The sequence below is a fragment of the Oryctolagus cuniculus genome, chromosome 16 (assembly GCF_051225735.1).
Source record: "Oryctolagus cuniculus isolate XC-2025 breed Fujian yellow rabbit chromosome 16, ASM5122573v1, whole genome shotgun sequence".
NCBI lineage: Eukaryota > Metazoa > Chordata > Mammalia > Lagomorpha > Leporidae > Oryctolagus > Oryctolagus cuniculus.
In genome coordinates this window covers 49,394,427-49,415,868 of record NC_142882.1, presented here as the reverse complement: position 1 = coordinate 49,415,868, position 21,442 = coordinate 49,394,427, and positions in this window count along the sequence as shown.

Sequence of the window (21,442 nt, the reverse complement as noted above, 5' to 3'; positions counted from 1 at the left end):
TGCAACCTAGGAAGCCTCAGGGAAAGGTGAGTGATGTCAACCTTGGGCAGAAGCTTGATGGAATAAACAAGGCAGAATGTGATAAACCTACATTAACATGTTGACCCTCCTGAAGGTTGGCTCATGACAGCTAGAGTGGCCGAAAATGAACTCTACCTTCCCTAAGTATTGATATACCCAAAAATAAAAGCAAAGTGTATTATGACTCCCATTTTATAAAGAAACTAAAGCCCCAAGATATTAAGCAACCCACTGGGAGGCACCAGTGAGGTAATGGCATATGCAGAATGTGAGGGCTCTGTTCCATCTGAGAGTCTGTTTCCTTGGGCAATTGCCCCTGAGCAAGTCAGGACACTAGGCAGGATGTCCACTCAGCTTCTTCCCTAATCCCTGTTTGCTATTTCCCACCTGTAGTGCCCTGCTCAAAGCTAATGAAGCAAGGTGACCAAGCTGAGGGGCTGGGTGTGACTCCACAAAGAATCAAGCACTTCTCAGTGATCAAGATGGTGAAAAATACACACGATGCCTTAGGAGAAGAGAAGAGGAATGAGAAAGCAGGTGTTTTATAGACCTCCTGAGAATGAGATCCAGGCTGAATATCTATGCTGGACAAAGAGAACAAAAGGGAAAGACCTCTCTCCTTTTCGATAAAGATCCATAGTGAGGGTCTCTGGCTCTATTTCCACCAAAAAATGTGGCTTTGGCATGCCTTGTGGTGAAGTCCCTCTGGCAGAAAAGATCTAACACACAGGCTCACTGACCTCAAGACATTTCACCTCTGCCAATGAAACCTGGACCAGCAGATGAAAAAAGGGCACACAAAAGAAACATGTGAGGGTTGACACATGGATGCTGAACTACTTGGCCTGATGAATTTGCCATAAAAACCCTGAGTAGAAATTGACTGTCAAAGACCTAGGAGTTCTAAAAGAGATGCTTGAAACTTCATATAATTGTCCTACGCTGGAGTAGAGTAAGATCAATATAACCCACTTCTCTTACCTGTTTGAGGTGCCAAAGCGGCCTGGAAACACCCAGCGACACTTGACTTTAAATGCTGTTCTCCAGCTCATTGTAACAGAAGGGTCAATAAGCACAACCTGACTTTGCGCAGTAACTTTTCTCTACAATGAGCACAAAAGCACAGGAGGAAAATGAGAAAATGTTGTTAAAAAAAATAAAGTCTGTCATGTCTATTTTTAAAAATGCTGTCATCAATATTTCCACCCAAAGCAGCTTTTAAATTTTGCCTTGCTGCATAAAATTCTTGTCATAGGTCGTAATTAATCAAATCAGCTTTTAAGGTCAGTTAGTCCTGAAGGCAGAGGACACTCATCACAACATTTAGCTGCCTGTGCATGTAATAGTTTTTGTTAGAAAGCTCACAAACCCAGAGTCCTAGGTCGCTGTGCCCCTGATGTTTTGTACCAGATCAGATTGTATGGTTGACTGTGTTTGTGGGGACACAGATGCTGAATCTGATAGAAATGTGAAAGCTTAAGACACATAAGAAATCTGTTTAAAAATGAAATGTGGTCTCATCTTGTCTGTAAAACCTCAAAAATCAAAACCACCAAAGCTAACAGAGAGAAAGTTATCCTTGGCCTTCCTACACTGACCTCGGAACAGACCCACAAGTCCAGGGATTTCATGTGATCTCCTGGTACAGAAGTACCAGCAAATAGAAACATGCAGATACGCCACCCAAACTAAGGCCAGCTTCAGGGCATGACAAACAGAGTGCCAGACAACTTGAAAGTCTTAAACATACATAAGACCATTGGAAATGCATTTGGGCTTTAAATGTGTTTAAATGGCCCAAACATCACAACTGATTTTTATTGTGGCCAAGTGATTCCTGGCCAGAGTAAATTGGGGGATGCCAAGCCAGAGATGAACTAGTTAATCCATATTCATCGTGACACACTAGAATTAAGCTTACATGTTACTTTGTATCATCCACTGGATCCCATACATGTTTCCTTCATGGGTACTTCTCTGTGTATATCAATGCACATTTATAACTGCATAGCCACCTCCTAGCCCAGTATATTATTTTCCTAGGACTATCACAGCAAAGTACTACAAACTGTCTGGCTTCAAACAGAGAGTTATCATCTCCAAGTTCTAGAGACCAGAAGTCTGAAATCAAGGTGTTGGGAGGGCCTGCTCCATCTAAGTCCTCTAGGGAATGCTTGTTTGCCTCTTCCCAGCTTCCGGAGGTTAGCTGGTCATTTCTAGCTTATTAGATGCATCACTCCAATCTTCTTTCTTCACACAGTGTTCTTCTTGTGTGCATGTTGTCTGTCAAATTGCCCCCCCCTTTTTTTTATTAGAACGCTAGTAATATCAGATCAGGGCCCTCCCTAAGACTCTAGGTAAATTCTCACAGACCCTATTTCCAAAGAAAGTTACCTTCTGAGGTACTAGGGGTTAACTCTTCACCATAATTTGGGGACAGGGAGAGACAAATTGAATCAAATGCTCCATTTAAGTAACTCACCAACCAAATAACTGCTTATACCAGATACAGGAAAAATTAAAGATAAGCTCTTTAATGGAATAGTTAGCATCTTCCTCTTTGATCCCTTTTGCCTGCTATAGTAGTCACCATGAAGTAGTGTGCTATAAAAGTTTATTGACAGCATGGAGAATGGTTGAAAGAAGAAAGAATTCCAATGTTGAGATCTGAAACTAATTTCATGGGAGGCCTCCTCTTTTATGCTTTAGCATCAGTTTTCTATCAGGTCAATTCCCAGACGGCTTGTAGAAGCAGGGAAGAAGCAATGTCCTGGGTCCTCACTTGGTGCAACCACCATCTGCAACAGAGGAGTCATGTAGGGCCTAGGCCACGGGTCATAATAGTAACGACTGCCCTCTATCACGAGCTCACTTTGTGCCAAGCACTGTGCTAGGGACATGTTCTTTATTCCTTCATTTTATCCTCACAACAAATCCAGGTGGTTGAAACTATTATCATCATTATTATCACCTTCATTCTTCTTTTTCATGATTTATTTATTTGACAGGCAGAGTTATGAAGAGAGAGAGAGGGAGAGACAGAAAGAGAGAGAAAGAGAGAGAGAGAGAGAACCTTCCACCTGCTGGTTCACTCCCCAAATGGCCACAATGGTTAGGGCTGGGTCTATCACATGGGTGCAGGGGCCCAAGCACTTGGGATGTCTTCCACTGCTTTCCCAGGCACATTAACAGGGAGCTGGATCAGAAGTGGAGCAGCTGGGACTTGAACTGATGCCAGCACCACAGGCAGTAGCTTTGCCTGCTAAGCTACAGCGTTGGCCCCATATCCTCATTCTTTTAATGAAAAAACCAAGACCTGTATTTCACCAGGAGTAAGCAGTGGAGGCAGGATGCAAATGCAGGTGTGTTAGCCTGGGCTCCTGTTTAGCGTACACACTGCCCACTACAGAGAAACAGACTAGGATGGACTTGCAGGGCTCTCAAGGCCCATTCCAGTGCTGCTTCAGGAATAAGGCCTCATGGAATCACCAAGGCAGAAATCTGGGGTTGCAGCAACTTTATTCTTTAAAGCAGAAACAATGATCTCCTTGCCCAGCCCAATGGAGCACTCACCCTAGTTGATATACAGACACTTTTGCCTCTAGCTCAGGCCTAATGACTTCCTCCCTGAATCTCTAGCTGCCAACATCATGATGGCCTGGTACCAGTCTCACCCAGTGCTATACATGGATAAGCCTCTGTCAGGAGGGGAGGCTTGAGACACCAGGTCACTCTTCTATCCCATGGTCTCCAGGTGACTTAGAAGCTCTTACGCTGATTGTTAAACTTCACTGTGTTGCCTACTTAGAGAGTGTTGGTAAAAAGGACACATTCAATGCCATCTTTTCTTTAAAAAGGAGGAGGACAGGGTTTAGAGGCTTAAGTAGGTGGCCTAAAGTTGCCAGAACTAGAATGTGAGTACCCTGATTAGCATACTATTTCTCTAAAAAGATGAAATGTTAGGATGTCTTATTTAATCTGATCTACTAATAGAATCAGAAGAGCTAGTGTCATTACGTCAGGCCTGCCTCACTCCCCCAATCTATCAACCAACCAAATAATCTCTTTGGGTTGTCCATTATAAAACACTTTATCAGATGTTGTACAGGATGCCAAGATCAATTAGATATTCTTAGTTCTGGAAACTGACTCTCCACTTAAGATCCTAGATTATAGTTTGGAGCAGCTGCCTAGAATCTCAAGTAACCTATTGTCACAGTCCATATAATCCCAAGTCTTTTGCCAGGTCTGTCAAGCCTAGACTGCCTAACCGGTTTGTTCCTACTGTACTAGCAATACAAATAGAACAGTCTTTGAATATGGGACTGGATATGAATTCTAGATTCATTACTGTCCAAGGTAAGTTACTTACCTGAGTCACTTTTCTTACCTATGAGAGTGGGGTAATAAATATCAACCAAGCAGGATGACAGAGGCAATGAGATAGTTAGGCAAAATGGCTGGTATCAAGCAAGTGGTTAATAAAGAGGAGGTACTATATGATTAGTGTTATCACTAACACCCAGATCAGATCCTAAGCCCAGATATGAAACATAACAAGCCATCTGGAGATAAAGGAAAATATCCAGGTATACAGAGCTTTGCAAGGAGACTAATGGGGGCCGGCGCTGTGGCGCAGCAGGTTAACACCCTGGCCTGAGGCGCCAGCATCCCATATGGGTGCGGGTTCAAGACCCGGCTGCTCTACTTCCAATCCAGCTCTCTGCTATGGCCTGGGAAAGCAGTGGAAGATGGCCCAAGTGCTTGGGCCCCTGTACCCGCATGGGAGACCTGGAAGAAGCTCCTGGCTCCTGGCTTCAGATCGGCACAGCTCCGGCTGTTGCAGCCAGTTGGGGAGTGAACCAGTGGATGGAAGACCTCTCTTTCTCTCTGCCTCTCCTCTCTCTGTGTAACTCTGACTTTCAAATTAATAAATAAGTCTTTTTTTTTTTTTTTTTTTTTGACAGGCAGAGTGGATAGTGAGAGAGAGAGACAGAAAGGTCTTTTTTTTTTTTTGCCGTTGGTTCACCCTCCAATGGCCGCCACGGCTGGCACACTGCGGTCGGCGCACCGCGCTGATCCGATGGCAGGAGCCAGGATCCAGGTGCTTTTTCCTGGTCTCCCATGGGGTGCAGGGCCCAAGCACCTGGGCCATCCTCCACTGCACTCCCTGGCCACAGCAGAGAGCTGGCCTGGAAGAGGGGCAACCGGGACAGAATCCGGTGCCCAGACCGGGACTAGAACCTGGTGTGCCGGCGCCGCAAGGCAGAGGATTAGCCTAGTGAGCCGCGGCGCCGGCAATAAATAAGTCTTAAAAAAAAAAAAAAAAAAAGGAGACTAATGGACAACTTCCATGGTAAGCAGGGACAAGGAGCAAGGACTGTTTCTCTTTCCATGTTCACAACTTCATCTCTCTCTGCTGCTGGCTTGTAGTCACAGAGATCTGCCTCTTCGTGGCTGGGAATCAATCTTTCCTGCCTCTAAGCTGGGTCCAGTTGTCCTTACATGCTATGGCCAGTGTTTGTGTCTGCATACTAACAGAGTTATGAGATATTTGAAACATTCAAGGGTTGGCATAATTATGATGGCAAATTTAATGGACCAACTTGACTGGGCTATAGAGTGCCCAGGTATTTAGTTAAACATGATTTTGGCTATGTCTCTGAGGGTGTTTAAGGTTGAGATTAACATCTGAAGTAGCAGACTAAGCAGAGCAGACTACCTTCCCCAAGTGGATGAGCCTCATCAAATTTGTTAAAGAGCTAATAGAATAAAAGAAGGAATAAAAAAGAATAATTTCTCTACGCCTGTCTTCCAGTTGGGGCATTTATCTTTTGCTTTCAGACTCACTTGGACGGTACCTCACCTCATTGTCTCTCCTGCTTCCCATAACTTTGAAATTGGACTTGGAACCATATCATGGGCTTTCCTGGGTCTCCCGTTTGCCAAACTGCAGCTCTTGGGAATTCCCAGCCTCATCATGTGAGCCAACTCTTTAAAGCAAATCTCTCTCTCCACATATTCAAGAATACTTTTAAAAGTTTGTGGGAAATGACTTTATTTTGATGCAAATTCAAATCCACGCATCATTTTTTTCATATACACATCACACATTTTCCAGGTACTTTTTTGTGTGTATTTGTTTTATTTTTTCATCTACTTGAAAAGCAGAGCTACAGAAAGAGAGGAGAGGAGAAAGAGAAAGAATCTTCCTTCTGCTGGTTTATTCCCCAAATGCCTGCAACAACGGGCTAGACCAGGCTGAAGCCAGGAACTCATTCCAGGTCTCCCATGTAGGTAGCAGTAACCAAAGTATTTGGGTTATTATCTGTCACCTAACAAGTTCCTTAGCAGGGAGCCGGATCAAAAGCAGAGTAACTGGGCCGGCGCCGTGGCTCAATAGGCTAATCCTCCACCTTGCGGCGCCGGCACACCGGGTTCTAGTCCCGGTCAGGGCGCCGGATTCTGTCCCGGTTGCCCCTCTTCCAGGCCAGCTCTCTGCTATGGCCAGGGAGTGCAGTGGAGGATGGCCCAGGTGCTTGGGCCCTGCACCCCATGGGAGACCAGGAAAAAGCACCTGGATCCTGGCTCCTGCCATCGGATCAGCGCGGTGCGCCGGCTGCAGCGGCGGCCATTGGAGGGTGAACCAACGGCAAAAAGGAAGACCTTTCTCTCTCTGTCTCTCTCTCTCACTGTCCACTCTGCCTGTAAAAAAAAAAAAAAAAAAAAAAAAAAAAAAAAAAAAAAAGCAGAGTAACTAGAACTTGAACCAGCACTGTGATGTGGGATTTGGGAATCCCAAGAAGCAGCTTAACCTGTTGCACCACAATGCCTACCTTCCATGTACTTTTTGAAGACCTACTGTGTGTGTGACAGACTAGGGGTGGGGGCAGAGAGTGTGTTTATGTATCCTCTTGGTTCTGTTTCTCCAAGGAACCTGATGAAATGGTAGATTACATACTCCAGGAAACAAACAACAGGTGGATTTTCCAGGAAGGCACAGAAAGGGCAGGGTTTATGTGCAGGGAGGAGTTAAGCAGCTAAGTAGCTAAGCACCACAGGGGTTGAAACATTTCAGGCCAACTACAAGGAAGAGACCTGACAATAAAGGGTGACTACTGCATCCAACTAGCAAGTGTAGATACAGGATTCACTTCCTGTGGAAGTTGGAGAGCAGGCTGAACAGGTATTTTTTCTTGTAACATGGTGAGAGGATCCTCCCTGAAGCAGAATTTGACTAAGTCACTCCTTGAATTTTCTTATGATACCAAGAAGTTCTTATGATATGGAGTCCAGAGGCACTCTTAGAAAGATTTAAGTAGGATTTAATATAAGCAAAATATGGAATACTCATCTGAACAAAAATTACTGGAAACAATCATTGTATTTAGAAATAATTGTACACATCATTCAGGCACAACTTCAAGCATTCATCTCCTTGGAGTTGAGATCCAATCACAAAATGCTTTGTGCCATGTACTCTAGCATTTTTTCAAACTCTCTTACTGTGTCTTATGATTCGCTTTTAGGGATCTTCCATGGAGGAAGAGGACTTTAGCTCAATTAGTGCCCCTTGTATAGAGGCAGGGTTACCATCCCCCTTGGGTGTTCTTGAATTTGCATAGAATGACAAGGTGGAGAATGAGAAATACCCTTGGCACAGCAATTTTCAAGTCCTACTTGTAGGACAGAAGGGTTGTATGTTAAATTTTTCTAATAGACTAGCTCTCCTAACCACCTTTGTCCATTATTCTATTCATGCAATCCATCATCAATGAATACATGAATATTTATGTGTCACAGCAATATGTATAGTATTTTAGCAGGCAATTCCCTTAAAGACTACTGCAGTGTTGTGTGAACAAATATCAGTGGGCTCTCACGACCCTTTTCTAGATCAACTTTTAACCTGATTAATAGGAATTGTAATAACTCCAGGCGAGCCAATGTGGGGAAACAAAAATGAGAGATGTATTACTGAAATAGCAAGTTAGGGACAAAGTATGAGCTACAATCCCAACTATCATAGCTAAGAGAGTAAGGTCTAAGCTAAGATGGGGTCTGTGGAGGGGAGAGTCAAGAAGCAGCACAGCAAACTTAGCCTTGACACTAGTGGGTCATTCTAGAAAATTATCAAAGGACTGCTTGGTTTTCTATCTTCTGAACAGCTACAGACTTAAGTTGCCACCATGCACAAGGTCCATGATTTTTTTTTAACTTTTATTTAATGAATATAAATTTCCAAAGTACGGCTTATGGATTACAATGGCTTCCCCCCATAACGTCCCTCCCACCCGCAACCCTCCCCTTTCCCACTCCCTCTCCCCTTCCATTCACATCAAGATTCATTTTCGATTCTCTTTATATACAGAAGATCAGTTTAGCACACATTAAGTAAAGATTTCAACAGTTTGCTCCCACACAGAAACATAAAGTGAAAAATAATAGATGATTTTTTAAATGATGGTGAAATCAGATCAGAAGGTCCATGATTTTTGCTTTCCAGTATTTTATTTTTACATTATTAAGTATGTGTTTTGTCAACAGTTATGTGGGAATATCAGAGAAGGGGCTATATGTGTGCCTTCTATTCTTACCTTTCCTGCTCCAATTGGAGAAGACACAAGTCCAATTATCCCTCCCTTTCCCATCCAAGGTCAGAATCAATTAAGAGACAGATAAGGGAATCTGGCAGATGGAGACTCCTTATCATATTGTCAGCTTCATTACTGGCCAGTTCTACAGAATAACACTTGGACTTGGGAGCACAGCTAGATTCCTGTATCGCAGCCTAGAATCCAGCCAGACTCACCTTCCAGGTACCAGCATAGGGGACACTACTACAATGCAGGGAGCAGGTGCAGGGACTCAGCCTGCAGCAGGGAACGTGCACCTGGAAGGCTTAGACACAGAGGCTGTGGGGCCCCAGTGTTCCTGATTCAATCCATCTGAGTAGGTCTGGGGCAGGGTCTGAGAATTTGCATTTCTCCCAAGAGTACAGATGCTACTGATATTGCTGGTCCCCAGACTACATTTTGAAAACCACTGGTTTAGAGGAATACTCCTGGTCTCTCTCTCTCTCTGTCCTCTTTGCTTTCATTCCTCCAAGGAAGAGAATATGGCCAACCAGGACTTACCACAATGATGAGCTACAGATGAGGACGACCAGGCCCAAGTGGTTCCAGCCCTTTGAGCTAATTTTTGATCAATCTGTGTTCAAAGGCCTTCCAAGTGATTCTATTGCTAAGGTTTGAGGACCACAGTTCTAAGGAGAGAATCACTGTGGGTATTTTAAAAATTGACTTGGTTAGTTTTACTTATTTGAAAGGCAGAGAAACACACAAAAAGAGGAGGGAAGAAAGAGAGAAAAAGAGACAGAGTGATATCTTGCATCCATACACTTGTTAACTCCCCAAATGTATGCTAAAGTCTGTGTTGCACAGGCCATAACCAGGAGCCAGGAACTCAATCTGGGTTACCCATATGGGTAGCAGGGCCCAGGTACTTGGGCCATCACCTGCTGTCTCCCAGACTGCATTAGCAGAAAGCTGGATCAACAGTGGAGGCAAGGCTTGATCCCAGGTACTCTGATATGAGGGTGCCAGTGTCCCAAGTAGCAGCTTAACCTGTTGCATACAATGTCTGCACTTGGGACATTTTTAAAATGTCCAATTGGACAGGCCTTACTCCAGACCAATTAAACCAGAATCTCTCAGGTGGGGCCAAATATCAGTATTTTTTGTACTGGGTGGTATTTAGATATGAAGGCTTTTTAGACTTACAATATTGTTTAAAATTAACTTTCATGGACACATCTGTGAATCTAAGAAGATGTCCCCCTACACACACACATACACACACACACAGTACTAGGGATCTCTCCTGCAGGTGCTGAAACTCGCAGCTCTCACCACAATGTTGCCCCCCACAGGACATTCAGCAATGTCTAGAAATGGCTGTGATTGACGCCACTGGGAGACAGCATGCAACTGCCATTTGGTGAGAAGCTAGGCATATTGCTAAATATCCTATAATGCACAGCCCCTCATCATAAAGAACTACCTGCTTCCAAATGTCCACAGTGCTGAGCTTGAGCAACCCTGATCGATGGCACGCATTTCTGACCCTACTACAGGGCTGTACATGCCAATTTGGATGAAATAAAGCTGCATTTTAAAATGACTCACAAAACCCTCTCCCATATCAGACTAACTTTCCTCTTCTGCATTTAGGGCAAATGAGGAGCTTATGGATCTTTAATCAGTGGTTCTTCAGCTATCTCCTTTGGCTCCACTGCAGTGTAGATGTCTAGATCACAGGCTTTTCTCAGCTCTCCGCCATACCTCATTTCTCCCTTTGTAACACACCTTGCTCAGTGTTCCATATAGACAGGCACTGGATGGATGCTGCCTGATGATGATGGAACTAGCTTTTCCTAGTGGGGAAATGTTCCTCTTTTAAATGCAAAGGCACCTTACACCCTCTTAAAATTGCAAAAGCACCTTACACCCTCTTAAAATTGCAAAAGCATTTTGTTATCTGCCACATTCATATCACATGGTTCTATAGCTCTACAGTTAGCATTTCTTTGCTTAATGTTTATTTATTTCCGTCTAGTTAAAAGGCAAAATGACAGAGACAGAGACATATGCAGAGAGAGAGAGAGAGAGAGATATCCCATTAACATTTCTTGCCTTATCATTGGGATTTCAGATGCTCTTCCAGTCATGAAAGCTCAAATGATCTCCATGCACTAGACTCCTAAGCACACTTTCCACCCCTCTTTCATTTAATTAACACTTTCAGAGCACCAATATATTTTCTGGTAAGTGTAATTCTATTTAGGGTTGCCAGTCAAAACATAGGCCTGTTAATTAGATTTGGATGTCAGATAAACAATGAATCATGTTCTTGGATGAGGCCATCCCAAATATTTCTTGGGACAGACTTCCATATAATTCCCAAATTATTTGTTATTTACCTGATATTCAGCTGGACATCTTAGGTTCTTTGCCTTTTTTGGTTTTTAATTGCTTTGCTGAATCCGGCAACTCTAAGTATATTAAAAGTTTTGTGGATATTTCATATTTCCTTCATTTAAAAAAATGTTTATTTATGTATTTGCACCTGCTTGAAAGGCTCAGAGAGAGGGAGAATTGTTTTTCTATCTACTGGCTTACTTTTCAAATGCCGTAACAGCTGGGGCTGGGCCAGGTCGAAGCTAGGAGCCCAAAACTCAGTCTGGATTATCCAGTGAGTGGCAGAGCCCCAGGCACTTCAGCCATCACCTGCTACCTCCTTGGATGCCTTTGCAGGAGGCTGGGTTGGGTTGGAAGTGCGGGAACCAGAACTTCAGTCAGCACAGAGATCCAAGATCCCTTCATCCCAAGTAGCAGCTGAACCCACTGCACCATGACACCCAGCCTGTGACATTTCCTTAAATATTTCTCACCTTTTGCTTCTGAGCAAATCTACATTGCTTCAGTAAAGTTACTAGATAATTTTCTGTTAGAATGAAGGCTGCTATGTACACGGTACACACTACAACTGTTACACTGATAAATGAAAACACCAGTATCTTCCTAATGTGTTAGAAAACAGATTCTGCTTGGAGCCTCCTCAGTGGCTTTGCAGCCTACCCTTCCTTGAGTCATTCACTGAAGGGATGACCCCTGGCACACAGCAGGTGTGTCTATAACACACAGAGTTATAGACCAGGCTCAGGGACCTCCCCGGACATCTCCTGTGACTGGGCAGTGTTAGGATGCACTGTAAGTAAATATTTTTTTTGTATCAGCCCAAAGTGTGTCTTTCAATTTAAATCACATGAATGATTACCAAAGATAAAAATCCAAATCTAAAGAGAATTATCTCCTACATATACATATATTTGAATAAACGTGTTTTCAAAATCATGTGCATTTCCATGTCATTTTGTGATCATGCCTTCTCACCATGTTCTCCTTCCTAAGCAAACAGTGATGGTGCCCCCTTTCTCGGGGTTGCTTTTGCTACCATAACAATTCTCTGGCTTTCCCAAGGGATTAGCCATGGTACAATTTACTTTTCAAGGAGGGCCCATTTATCTTCCCCCTGACAAATTTCAACACATGCACTGCTCCAGCATGCACATTTCTGCAGATTAATCCCTCACCCTCCTCAAAGAGAAGAATTATTCTTCAACAATCTATTTCAATACGGAGTTCCTGGTGTGAAGTTAATTTCCACAAACCTTGTGAGCATGCTACCAAAACACCATCTCAGTTATTCACTGAGAACAGAAGCCCTCTGGCTTGTAGTTTTTCATCCTTATTGTTTAAATGTAAACACGAATAAAAGACAGACCAAGGCATGCTTTAAAAAAAAAAAAATCAGTGTTTCCTGCAAGCTCTTGGAATGATTTCTGTGTACAATGCTCTGTGGTCATTAACTATCAATAAATATTTATTCAGCATCTACTATACAATCATTCTGATGTTTGTAATATGCTGTGAATGGTGATAGTTTACATATACATGTAATCAGACATTATGTGGCTTTGAAAAACAGCTATGCAAAATCAGCTATGTGTTTAGATCATTATGCTAAAGACCCAAAGAGATAATAGTGCTTATACAACATGCCTATGTTTTGCCATAAGACATCAATACTGAATTATTATTAATCAAGGCAAGTTATTTATATGTTATATATTTAGCAAGGCAAGTTCAGAGTAATATATCCTGGAAAAGTTTTCAGGTACCACAAATATGCAATGAAAAAAACCAAGTGTGAACAAACAGAAAGACCTCAGGGTCACCCACAAGCTGAATATGAATCAGCAATTCAGTGCTATTGTGATAAAAGTCAATATGATACCAGCACAAATCAATAGGAGCAGAGTAGGCAAGGCTGAAACATAATTCTTCTTCTCTCTCCTCATTACTCAGAGGGATCAGAGTATCCTGTTTGGGAAAGCACACTAAAACACCAGTGCAGAATCCAACTGCTTTCAACGAAGAGGAGGTAGACCATCTGAAGGAATGGAAGAGGAGCTTGATAAAGCAGGCTTAACACACTTCCAGAAAGTGGCTCAAGGCTCACTTTTTAGGCTGCTCCACTTCCAACCCACTCCCTGCTGATGGCCTGGGAAAGCGGCAGAGGATGGCCCAAGTGCTTGGGCCCCTGCACCCATGTGAGAGACCTGAAGAAGCTCTTGGCTCCTGGATTGAGCCTGTCTCAGCCCTGGCCATTGTGGCTATTTGGGAAATGAACCAGTGAATGAAAGATCTGTCTCTCCCTCTCTCTCTGTAGCTCTGACTTTCAAATAAATAAAATAAATAAATGAGACAATCTTTGTGAGTTAAACACTTACATGAAGGTTACATGATCCCTCATAGTCTTATTCAACCAAATTAAAATTATGCTCGAGTTGTGAGACCCACCCATCTAAATGCTAAATGAATATGTTACTATAAAATGACTGCAGAGCAAGGGGGGAAGGATTGGAAAATATTGCACAGCTGTTTCTCCCCAAGTACACATGATGAATAAAAAGCAGGCCACGCCCCTCTCCTTGGCCACCGGCATGTACACAAGTTCCTCACTCTGTTCCTCATCCCAGCCCACACACATAAATGATTATGTATGGACTAGATAGAGTCTAACTTTGGTCATGATCTTGCAAATCTGCTAATGGACAAGGAAATCGTGCGTGAGCATGCTGACATGTGCCATACACATTTCTATTATGGCAGAATGGAAAATTGTATCCATACATCTGACTTTCTGAGGAGAACTTGGGCTAGCAGTTACGATGTCCATATCCCATGCTGGAGTACTTAAGATCAAGTCTTAGCTCCACTCCAGCACCAGCTTCCTGCTATGGTGCACCCCAGAAGGCATCAGGTAATGGCTCAAGTAGTTGGGTCCCTGTGACCCACTTGCAATGCGTTCTGGACTCCCTATGTCCACGGGGACTAGTCTTGGCTATTTTGGGTGTTTGGGGAGTGAAACAGCAGATCTGACATCTGTTTCTTTCTGTCTCTACCTCTGTCTCTGCCTGTCAAATAGATGAATGAATGAATGAATGAATATGGGGCAGGTGCCGGGCTGCAGTGGGTGAAGCCACTGCTTGTGACACCTGCGTCCTGGCTCAGAGCACGGGTTGGGGTCCCTGGCTGCTCTGCTTCCCCCTCCTGCTCAATGCTAATGCACCTGGGAAAGCAGCATGTGACGGCCCAAGTGCCTGCCCGCCCCCCCCATCCTCCTGGAGACCTGATGGAGCTCCGCCCCCAGCCATTGCAGCCATTGGTGGAGTGAACCAAGGAATGGAAGATTTATTCTGTCTCTGTTCTCTGCCTACTTTTCAAATAAAATTTAAAACTACATTTTAAAAATCAGTGATGTTTCTAAAAATTGGCTTTCTGGCTAAGTCCTTTTATTTTTTACAATTTCATAAATATTAGGATCCCATGAAATAGGGTAACCAGGATGTGGGCCCCTACGAGGCGGCCACACACATTCTCTTCAGAAGTCCCTCATAAGGAACTTTTCCATACTAAAAAGATGACTTCCTTTTCCTCTCCGTTCTCACTTTCACCCTGCTGGGAACCCGCCTGAGGTCGCACGCACATTAACGTCCAGTCCGCCTGGACATCGCTAGGTCCAAGGAGGGCGGGCAGGCCCCGGCCCATTCCGTGTCCAGTGCCACCAGCTGGAACCCAAAGAAGTCGCAGCTGGAACTGTGAGCTCGTGCCTCAGCTTCGCTCGCAAATCTTAGCTCTGGGAATATTTCCCTCGGCGCGTACCTGCTACTCCAGCGCGTGGGCTGGTCCTGGCGGCGATTTCACGCATCCTCGAGAGACGGCGGGACCAGCGAGCCTGTGTCCCCAGCGTGGCGTCTCGCACGGTGACATGATATCCCTCAGCATAACATCCCTACGCTTAATGGCCCTCAGCGTCACGTGGTGTCCTCAGCGCGACGTGACGTCCCTCAGCGTAATGCCCCCCCCGCGCGACGTGACGTCCCTCAGCATAATGACCCTAGGCTTAATGGCCCTCAGCGTCACACGACATCCTCAGCCTGACGGTGACGTCTCTTAGCGTAATGCCCCCCCAGCGCGACATGACGTTCCTCAGCGTAATATCCCTACGCTTAATGGCCCTCAGCATCACGTGACGTCCTCAGAGTGACGTGAAGTCCTCAGCATAGTGCCCCCCCCAGCTCCACGTGACATCCCTTAGCGCAATGCCCCCCACCGCTTGACGTGACGTCCCTCAGCATAATGACCCTAGGCTTAATGGCCCTCAGCGTCACATGACATTCTCAGCCTGATGTGATGTCTCTTAGCGTAATGCCCCCACAGCGCAACGTGACGTCCCTCAGGGCGATGTGATGTTTTACAGCTTAACGTCTTTCTTGAGTAACGCCCCCCAGGCGCTACCTCAGGGTGACATGACGTCGTTTGCGTGACGCAGAACAGTGCGGGAGTAAATCGGTCCTATTCCAGGAAGTCTTGTTTTCCCAGGTTGCCTACGGAAACATCCGGGCCCCAGCGGCCTGGCCCTGCCGTGTTCCAGGGAACTGAGCCGCTGGGTGTACTGCGCGCCCCTGGCCTGCAAAGCCCAACGCCTCTCCCGTTGGGACGCCTCTGTTCCACGCTCAGGGGGAAAGGGAAGGTCTGTCGGGAACGGATTCTACGGCGAAAGCGACAGGAAACGCTGCAAAGTTAGTCTTTTGTGAGGGAATTAAAATCCAAGTTTATTTTGGTACGAAAATGTTGAGATCCGTCGATTCCATAATACAATTTTTTTTTTTGACAGGCAGAGTGGACAGTGAGAGACAGAGACAGAGAGAAAGGTCTTCCTTTGCCGTTGGTTCACCCTCCAATGGCTGCCGCAGCCAGCGCACCGCGCTGATCCAAATCCAGGAGCCAGGTGCTTCTCCTGGTCTCCCATGGGGTGCAGGGCCCAAGGACTTGGGCCATCCTCCACTGCACTCCCTGGCCACAGCAGAGAGCTGGCCTGGAAGAGGGGCAACCGGGACAGAATCCGGCGGCCCGACCGGGACTAGAACCTGGTGTGCCGGCGCCACAAGGCGGAGGATTAGCCTAGTGAGCCGCGGCACCGGCCCCATAATACAAACTTAACACGAACTTTTTGAAGACCCTTTGTATGCAAGGATTTAAGTATTTTTTGGAATCTAACTAAAATTACAAGTTAATTCTGTTTTTTCCATTAACTGAAGAATAATTCTGAATTCTGTGCTTATAATAAAGCGCATCTGAGAATACAAAATATTTGTATTTTAAGATAACTTCAGCTTTCTTAATACATTTTCTTCCTCTTTTTTAAAAAAGTATTTATTTGAAAGAGTTACAGAGAGAGGTAGAGACAGAGAGAGAGATCTTCCATCTGCTGGTTCTCTCCCCAATTGGCCGCAACAGCCAGAGCTGTGCCCATCAGAAGCCAGGAGCTTCTTTCGTGTCTCCCTACGTGGGTGCAGGGGCCCAAGGACTTGGGCCATCTTCCACTGCTTTTCCAGGCCATAGCAGAGCTGGATTGGAAGAGGAGCAGCTGGGACTCGAACCTGTGCCCAAATGGGATGCTGACACTGCAGGTGGCCGCTTTACCCGCTACGCCACAGTGCCGGTCCCAGGACTCACATATTCACACATTCCAAGTCCAAAACTCGCATAGATAAATGTTCAGAAGACACTGAGCAAATGATGCTACATACTTTTCTGACAGGTGGAATGTTTTTCTTACAAGGTCAAATTGTGGGATTGCATTGTTTGGGGAAGCTGTTTATTTTTGCGGGCCAACTGTGTCCTTTTAGAGTCTTAACTTAGGGTGCGTGTGGCAGGCAGTCAGCTTTATGCATCATGACTATCGCCTGAACAGTGGACTACAAATAGCCAAACAAGTTTTTGCATCACTGTATAAAAATTGCCAGATAGGGTCTTAGCATTGCCCGTAGTCTTTTTTTTTTTTCCAAAAAGATCGATTTATTTATTCAAAAGGTGGAGTTTGGGGGGGGGGGCAAGAGTTAGAGATCTTCCATCCGCTGGTTCATTCCCCAAATGGCTGCAATGGTTGGAGCTGATTTTGTCCGAAGCCAGGAGCCAGGAACTTGATCTGGGTCTCCCACACAGTGCAGAGGCCCAAGCAATTGGACCGTCTTCTGGTGCTTTCCAGGGCATTAGCTGGAAAGTGAAGCAGAGTGGAACAACAGGGACTCGAACCAATGTTCTTATGGGATGCCATTGTTGCAGGCCATGGCTTAACCTGCTGCACCATGGTGTCAGCTACTGTCCATAGTCTTATACCTTAGAGCAAAAAAACTGATTAAGTGATTAATTACAGAGACACGTGAAAAATAGTTGAGTTACAGTAGCTTGGTTCAGAGACTGAAATGTGAGTCCTTGCATATTTTCAACCTTTTCCCTTTTATTTACTTTTGCATTTTTCTGCTTAAGAAAGTGTTTTATTTATCTACTTATTTGAAAGACAAAGTGACAGAGGATAGACAGAGTAGAGAGAGGGACCAGTACTGTGGCATAGTAGGTTAAGCCTCCTCCTGCAGTGCCAGCATCCCACATTGGCGCTAGTTCATGTCCTGGCTGCTTCTCTTCCAACCCAGTTGTCTGCTAATGGCCTGGGAAAGCAGTGGAAGATGGCCTAAGTCCTTGGGCCCCTGTGCCCACATGGGAGACCTGGAAGAAGCTCCAGGCTTCAACCCCAGGTTGTAGCCATTTAGGGTATGAACCAGAAGATGGAAGACCGCTCTCTCTCTCCCTCTCTCTCTCTCTAACTATGCCTCTCAAATAAACAAATAAATCTTTAAAAAAAAAGAAAAAAAGGAGAGAGATCGATCTTCCATCAGCTGATTCACTTCCCAAGTTGCCACAGCACCCAGGGCTGGGCCACATGGAAGCCAGGATCCAGGAAGTCCATCCAGGTCTCCCACGTGGTTTGCTGGAATCCAAGCGCTTGGGCCATCATTTACAGCCTTCCCAGGTGCTTTAGCGGGAAGCTGAGTCAGAATGAAGCAGTCATGACTTGTACTGGTGCTTATATGGGATTCCGGTGCTACAGGCAGTAGCTTATCCCGTTGCGCCAGAACATCAGCCTCTACTTTTGTGTTTTGCTCTGATTCTGTCTTTCTGGCATACACTTTGAAAGTCTGTAATTTGCAACTTGGTTTCCCCAGTTTGGAAAGCTCTTTTAAACACCAAAGTATCGGGGGTGGTGCTGTGGTGTAGTTGGTAAAGCCGCTGCCTGCAGTGCCAGCATCCATAGGGGGGGCTGGCTGGAGACCCGGCTTCTCCACTTCTGATCCAGCTCTCTGCTATGGCCTGAGAAAGCAGTAGAAGATGGCCCCAGTCCTTGGGCCCCTGTCCCGACATGGGAGACCTGGAAGAAGCTCCTGGCTCCTGGCTTTGGATTGGCTCCGGCCGTAGTAGCCAATTGGGGAGTGAACCAGCGAATGGAAGACTTCTCTCTCTCTCTCTCTCTGTCTCTCATTCTCTCTGTGTGTAACTCCGACTTTCAAATAAATAAATAAATCTTTAGAAAAAGAAGAAGAAGAAGAATGGGCTGGCGCCATGGCTCACTTGGCTAATCCTCTACCTGTGGTGCTGGCACCCCAGGTTCTAGTCCCGGTTGGGGCTCCGGATTCTGTCCTGGTTGCTCCCAGCTCTCTGCTTTGGCCCGGGAGGGCAGTGGAGGATGGCTCAGGTCCTTGGGCCCTGCACCCACATAGGAGACCAAGAGGAAGCACCTGGTTCCTGACTTCGGATCAGCACAGCGCGCCGGCCACAACACGCCAGCTGTAGCAGCCATTTTGGGAGTGAACCAATGGAAAAAGGAAGACCTTTCTCTCTCTCACTGTCTAACTCTGCCTGTAAAAAAAAAAAAGAAAAAAGAAAAAGAAAAAAAAAGAAAGCAGTAAAGATAACATTAAAAAAAAGTATCTATATCTGAAGTTCCATTAGTACATTTTTATTTTCAGGGAGAGGGGAAAGCATTACACATTGGCATTAGGTAAGACATTCCAGGTTATAACACTGAGTTTATCTGTCTAAATGAGTATGTCCCATTGACATCACCTGTGTATTCTATCTGTACAGAGTAGGAAGATGTTGGCCTTCGCGTGACTTAGAGGAATCAGTATACTTGGTAAACACAAGATTCTAAACAGGCGTTTTGATGTTTGAAGCCAAGCACAATTTCTTTGCCTTGTCTTCTGGTGATTCTGGCTAATGTAAGTCCCCACATGACTCCATTTCATGTCCTCCCCATGCATTTGCTGCTGTAGCAAAGTTACCCGCTATAGTAGTTTCAGAGAATACAGATTTATCAATTTTTTTTAATTTGACAGGTAGAGTTATAGACAGAGAGAAAGACAGAGAGAAAGGTCTTCCTTCCGTTGGTTCCCTCCCCAAATGGCCACTACAGCCAGAACTGCACTGATCCGAAGCCAGGAGCCAGGTGCTTCCTCCTGGCTACTGCAGGTGCAGGGGCCCAAGCACTTGGGCCATCTTCCACTGCCCTCCTGGGCCACAGCAGAGAGCTGGACTGGAAGAGGAGCAGCCGGGACTAGAACCCGGCGCCAATATGGGATGCCGGTGCTGCTGGCAGATTTTAACCAAGTGAGCCACGGCGCCGGCCCCTATCATTTTACAATTCTCAAAGTGGAAAGCTTTGACCTGAGACCTACAGGGCTACCTTCAGGGGGTTGGCAGGATGACGTTCTGTTTGGAGGCTCGGGAGCAGAATGTGTCCTTTCCAGCTGAAGACTTTCTGAACCTCTTGGCTCAGGGCCCCTCCCTCCATGTTCAAGCTCCTCACGTCAGCCTCTTCATCCATTGCCCCAGCTCCTCTCCTGCATTTTATCCTCCTGCCTCCCTCCTACAAAGAACCTTGGGATTATGTTGATTCCATCCAGAAAATTCACGAAAATCTTCCCAGTAGACCCTCATGTCTCGCAACCTCTCATTTGCCAGCAATTTTGGTAATTTGTTCAGATTGCTCTTTCAGTTCAATAATTTTCTCTTCTGCTGTGTCTATTCTGTACTAGTTGCAATTTTCATAGTTTTCATATTTAGATATTCTACATTATTCTTTTTCAAATGAGTCTGATTATTTTTAGGGTCTCATTTCTTCTTCATACTCTGACAGCCTTCGATTATATAAAATATATTAAACTTGTTTAACTTTCTGCTAATTTGAAAATCTACACTCTGCATGGGTCTAATTCTGTAATTTTTTGGTTTAATGCAGACTCTCACACCTAGTGGCTTTTTAAAATATACTTGTGATTATTTTATTATGAGTTCATGTTTCTAGGAATTTTATTTTGTAGTCTGGATTTAAGTTCTGTTGCTCCAGGGCAGATGTTTGACCTAGCAGTTAGGATACTGATTAAGATGCCTGCATACTGCATTACAGTACTTGGATTCAATTCCTGGCTCCAGTTCAGGACTCCCAGTTTCCTGCTAATGCAGACCCTGGGAAGCAGGAGGTGATGGCCCAAGTCCTTGGATCCCTGTGATCTAGGGGGAAAACTGAGATTGAGTTCATAATTCCTGGCCCTGCCCCCGCCCCAGCTGATGTGAACATTTGGGGAGTGAACCAGCAGATAAGAATTCTGTCTGGGGCTGACATTGTGGCACAGGGGGTTAAAGCCCTGTTCTGAAGTGCCAGCATTCCATATGGGCACCAGTTCTAGTCCTGGCTGCTCCTCTTCCGATCTGGTTCTCTGCTGTGGCCTGGGATAGCAGTAAAAGATGGCCCAAGTCCTTGGGCCCTGCACCCATGTGGGAGACCTGGAAGAAGCTCCTGGCTCCTGGCTTCAGATCAGCGCAGCTCCGGCCATTGTGGCCATTTGGGGAGTGAACCAGCAGATGAAAGACCTCTCCCTCTGTCTCTACCTTTCTCTGTAAGTCTGTCTTTCAAATATATAAAATAAAGCTTTAAAAAAAAAAAAAGAATTCTGTCTGCCTGCCTTGCAAATAGATGGATAAATACATAGATAAGCTTAAATTGCATTGCTCCAAAATGTGTTTGTCTTTGTCTCTTCCAGAAACCACAGCCCTACTTAGCCTGGGATTCTGTTACACCACACGTCAGCCTCTGTTTTGAATTTTCTTCCCCTCAGAGCTCTGTCTGAAAACCCTCAGGACAATGGACTTGTGTGGATTGATTCTCAGAGGAGAATCTTGGCCTCTTTACCCAGCTCCAGGTCAGTGCAGACAAGCATTGCTATGTTGTCTCTCTGCGTGTCATTCTCTGAGTAACCTCTGTGCTCCTTCTCCCCAGCATGCTGCCTGTCCCATGCAGATGTAGCCCAAATTGTAGGTCTCTGGAGACCCAACAGGTGTCTCAGGGCAGACTGGTTTCAATCTTGCTCAACTCACAGTACCCTTACCTTCTTGTT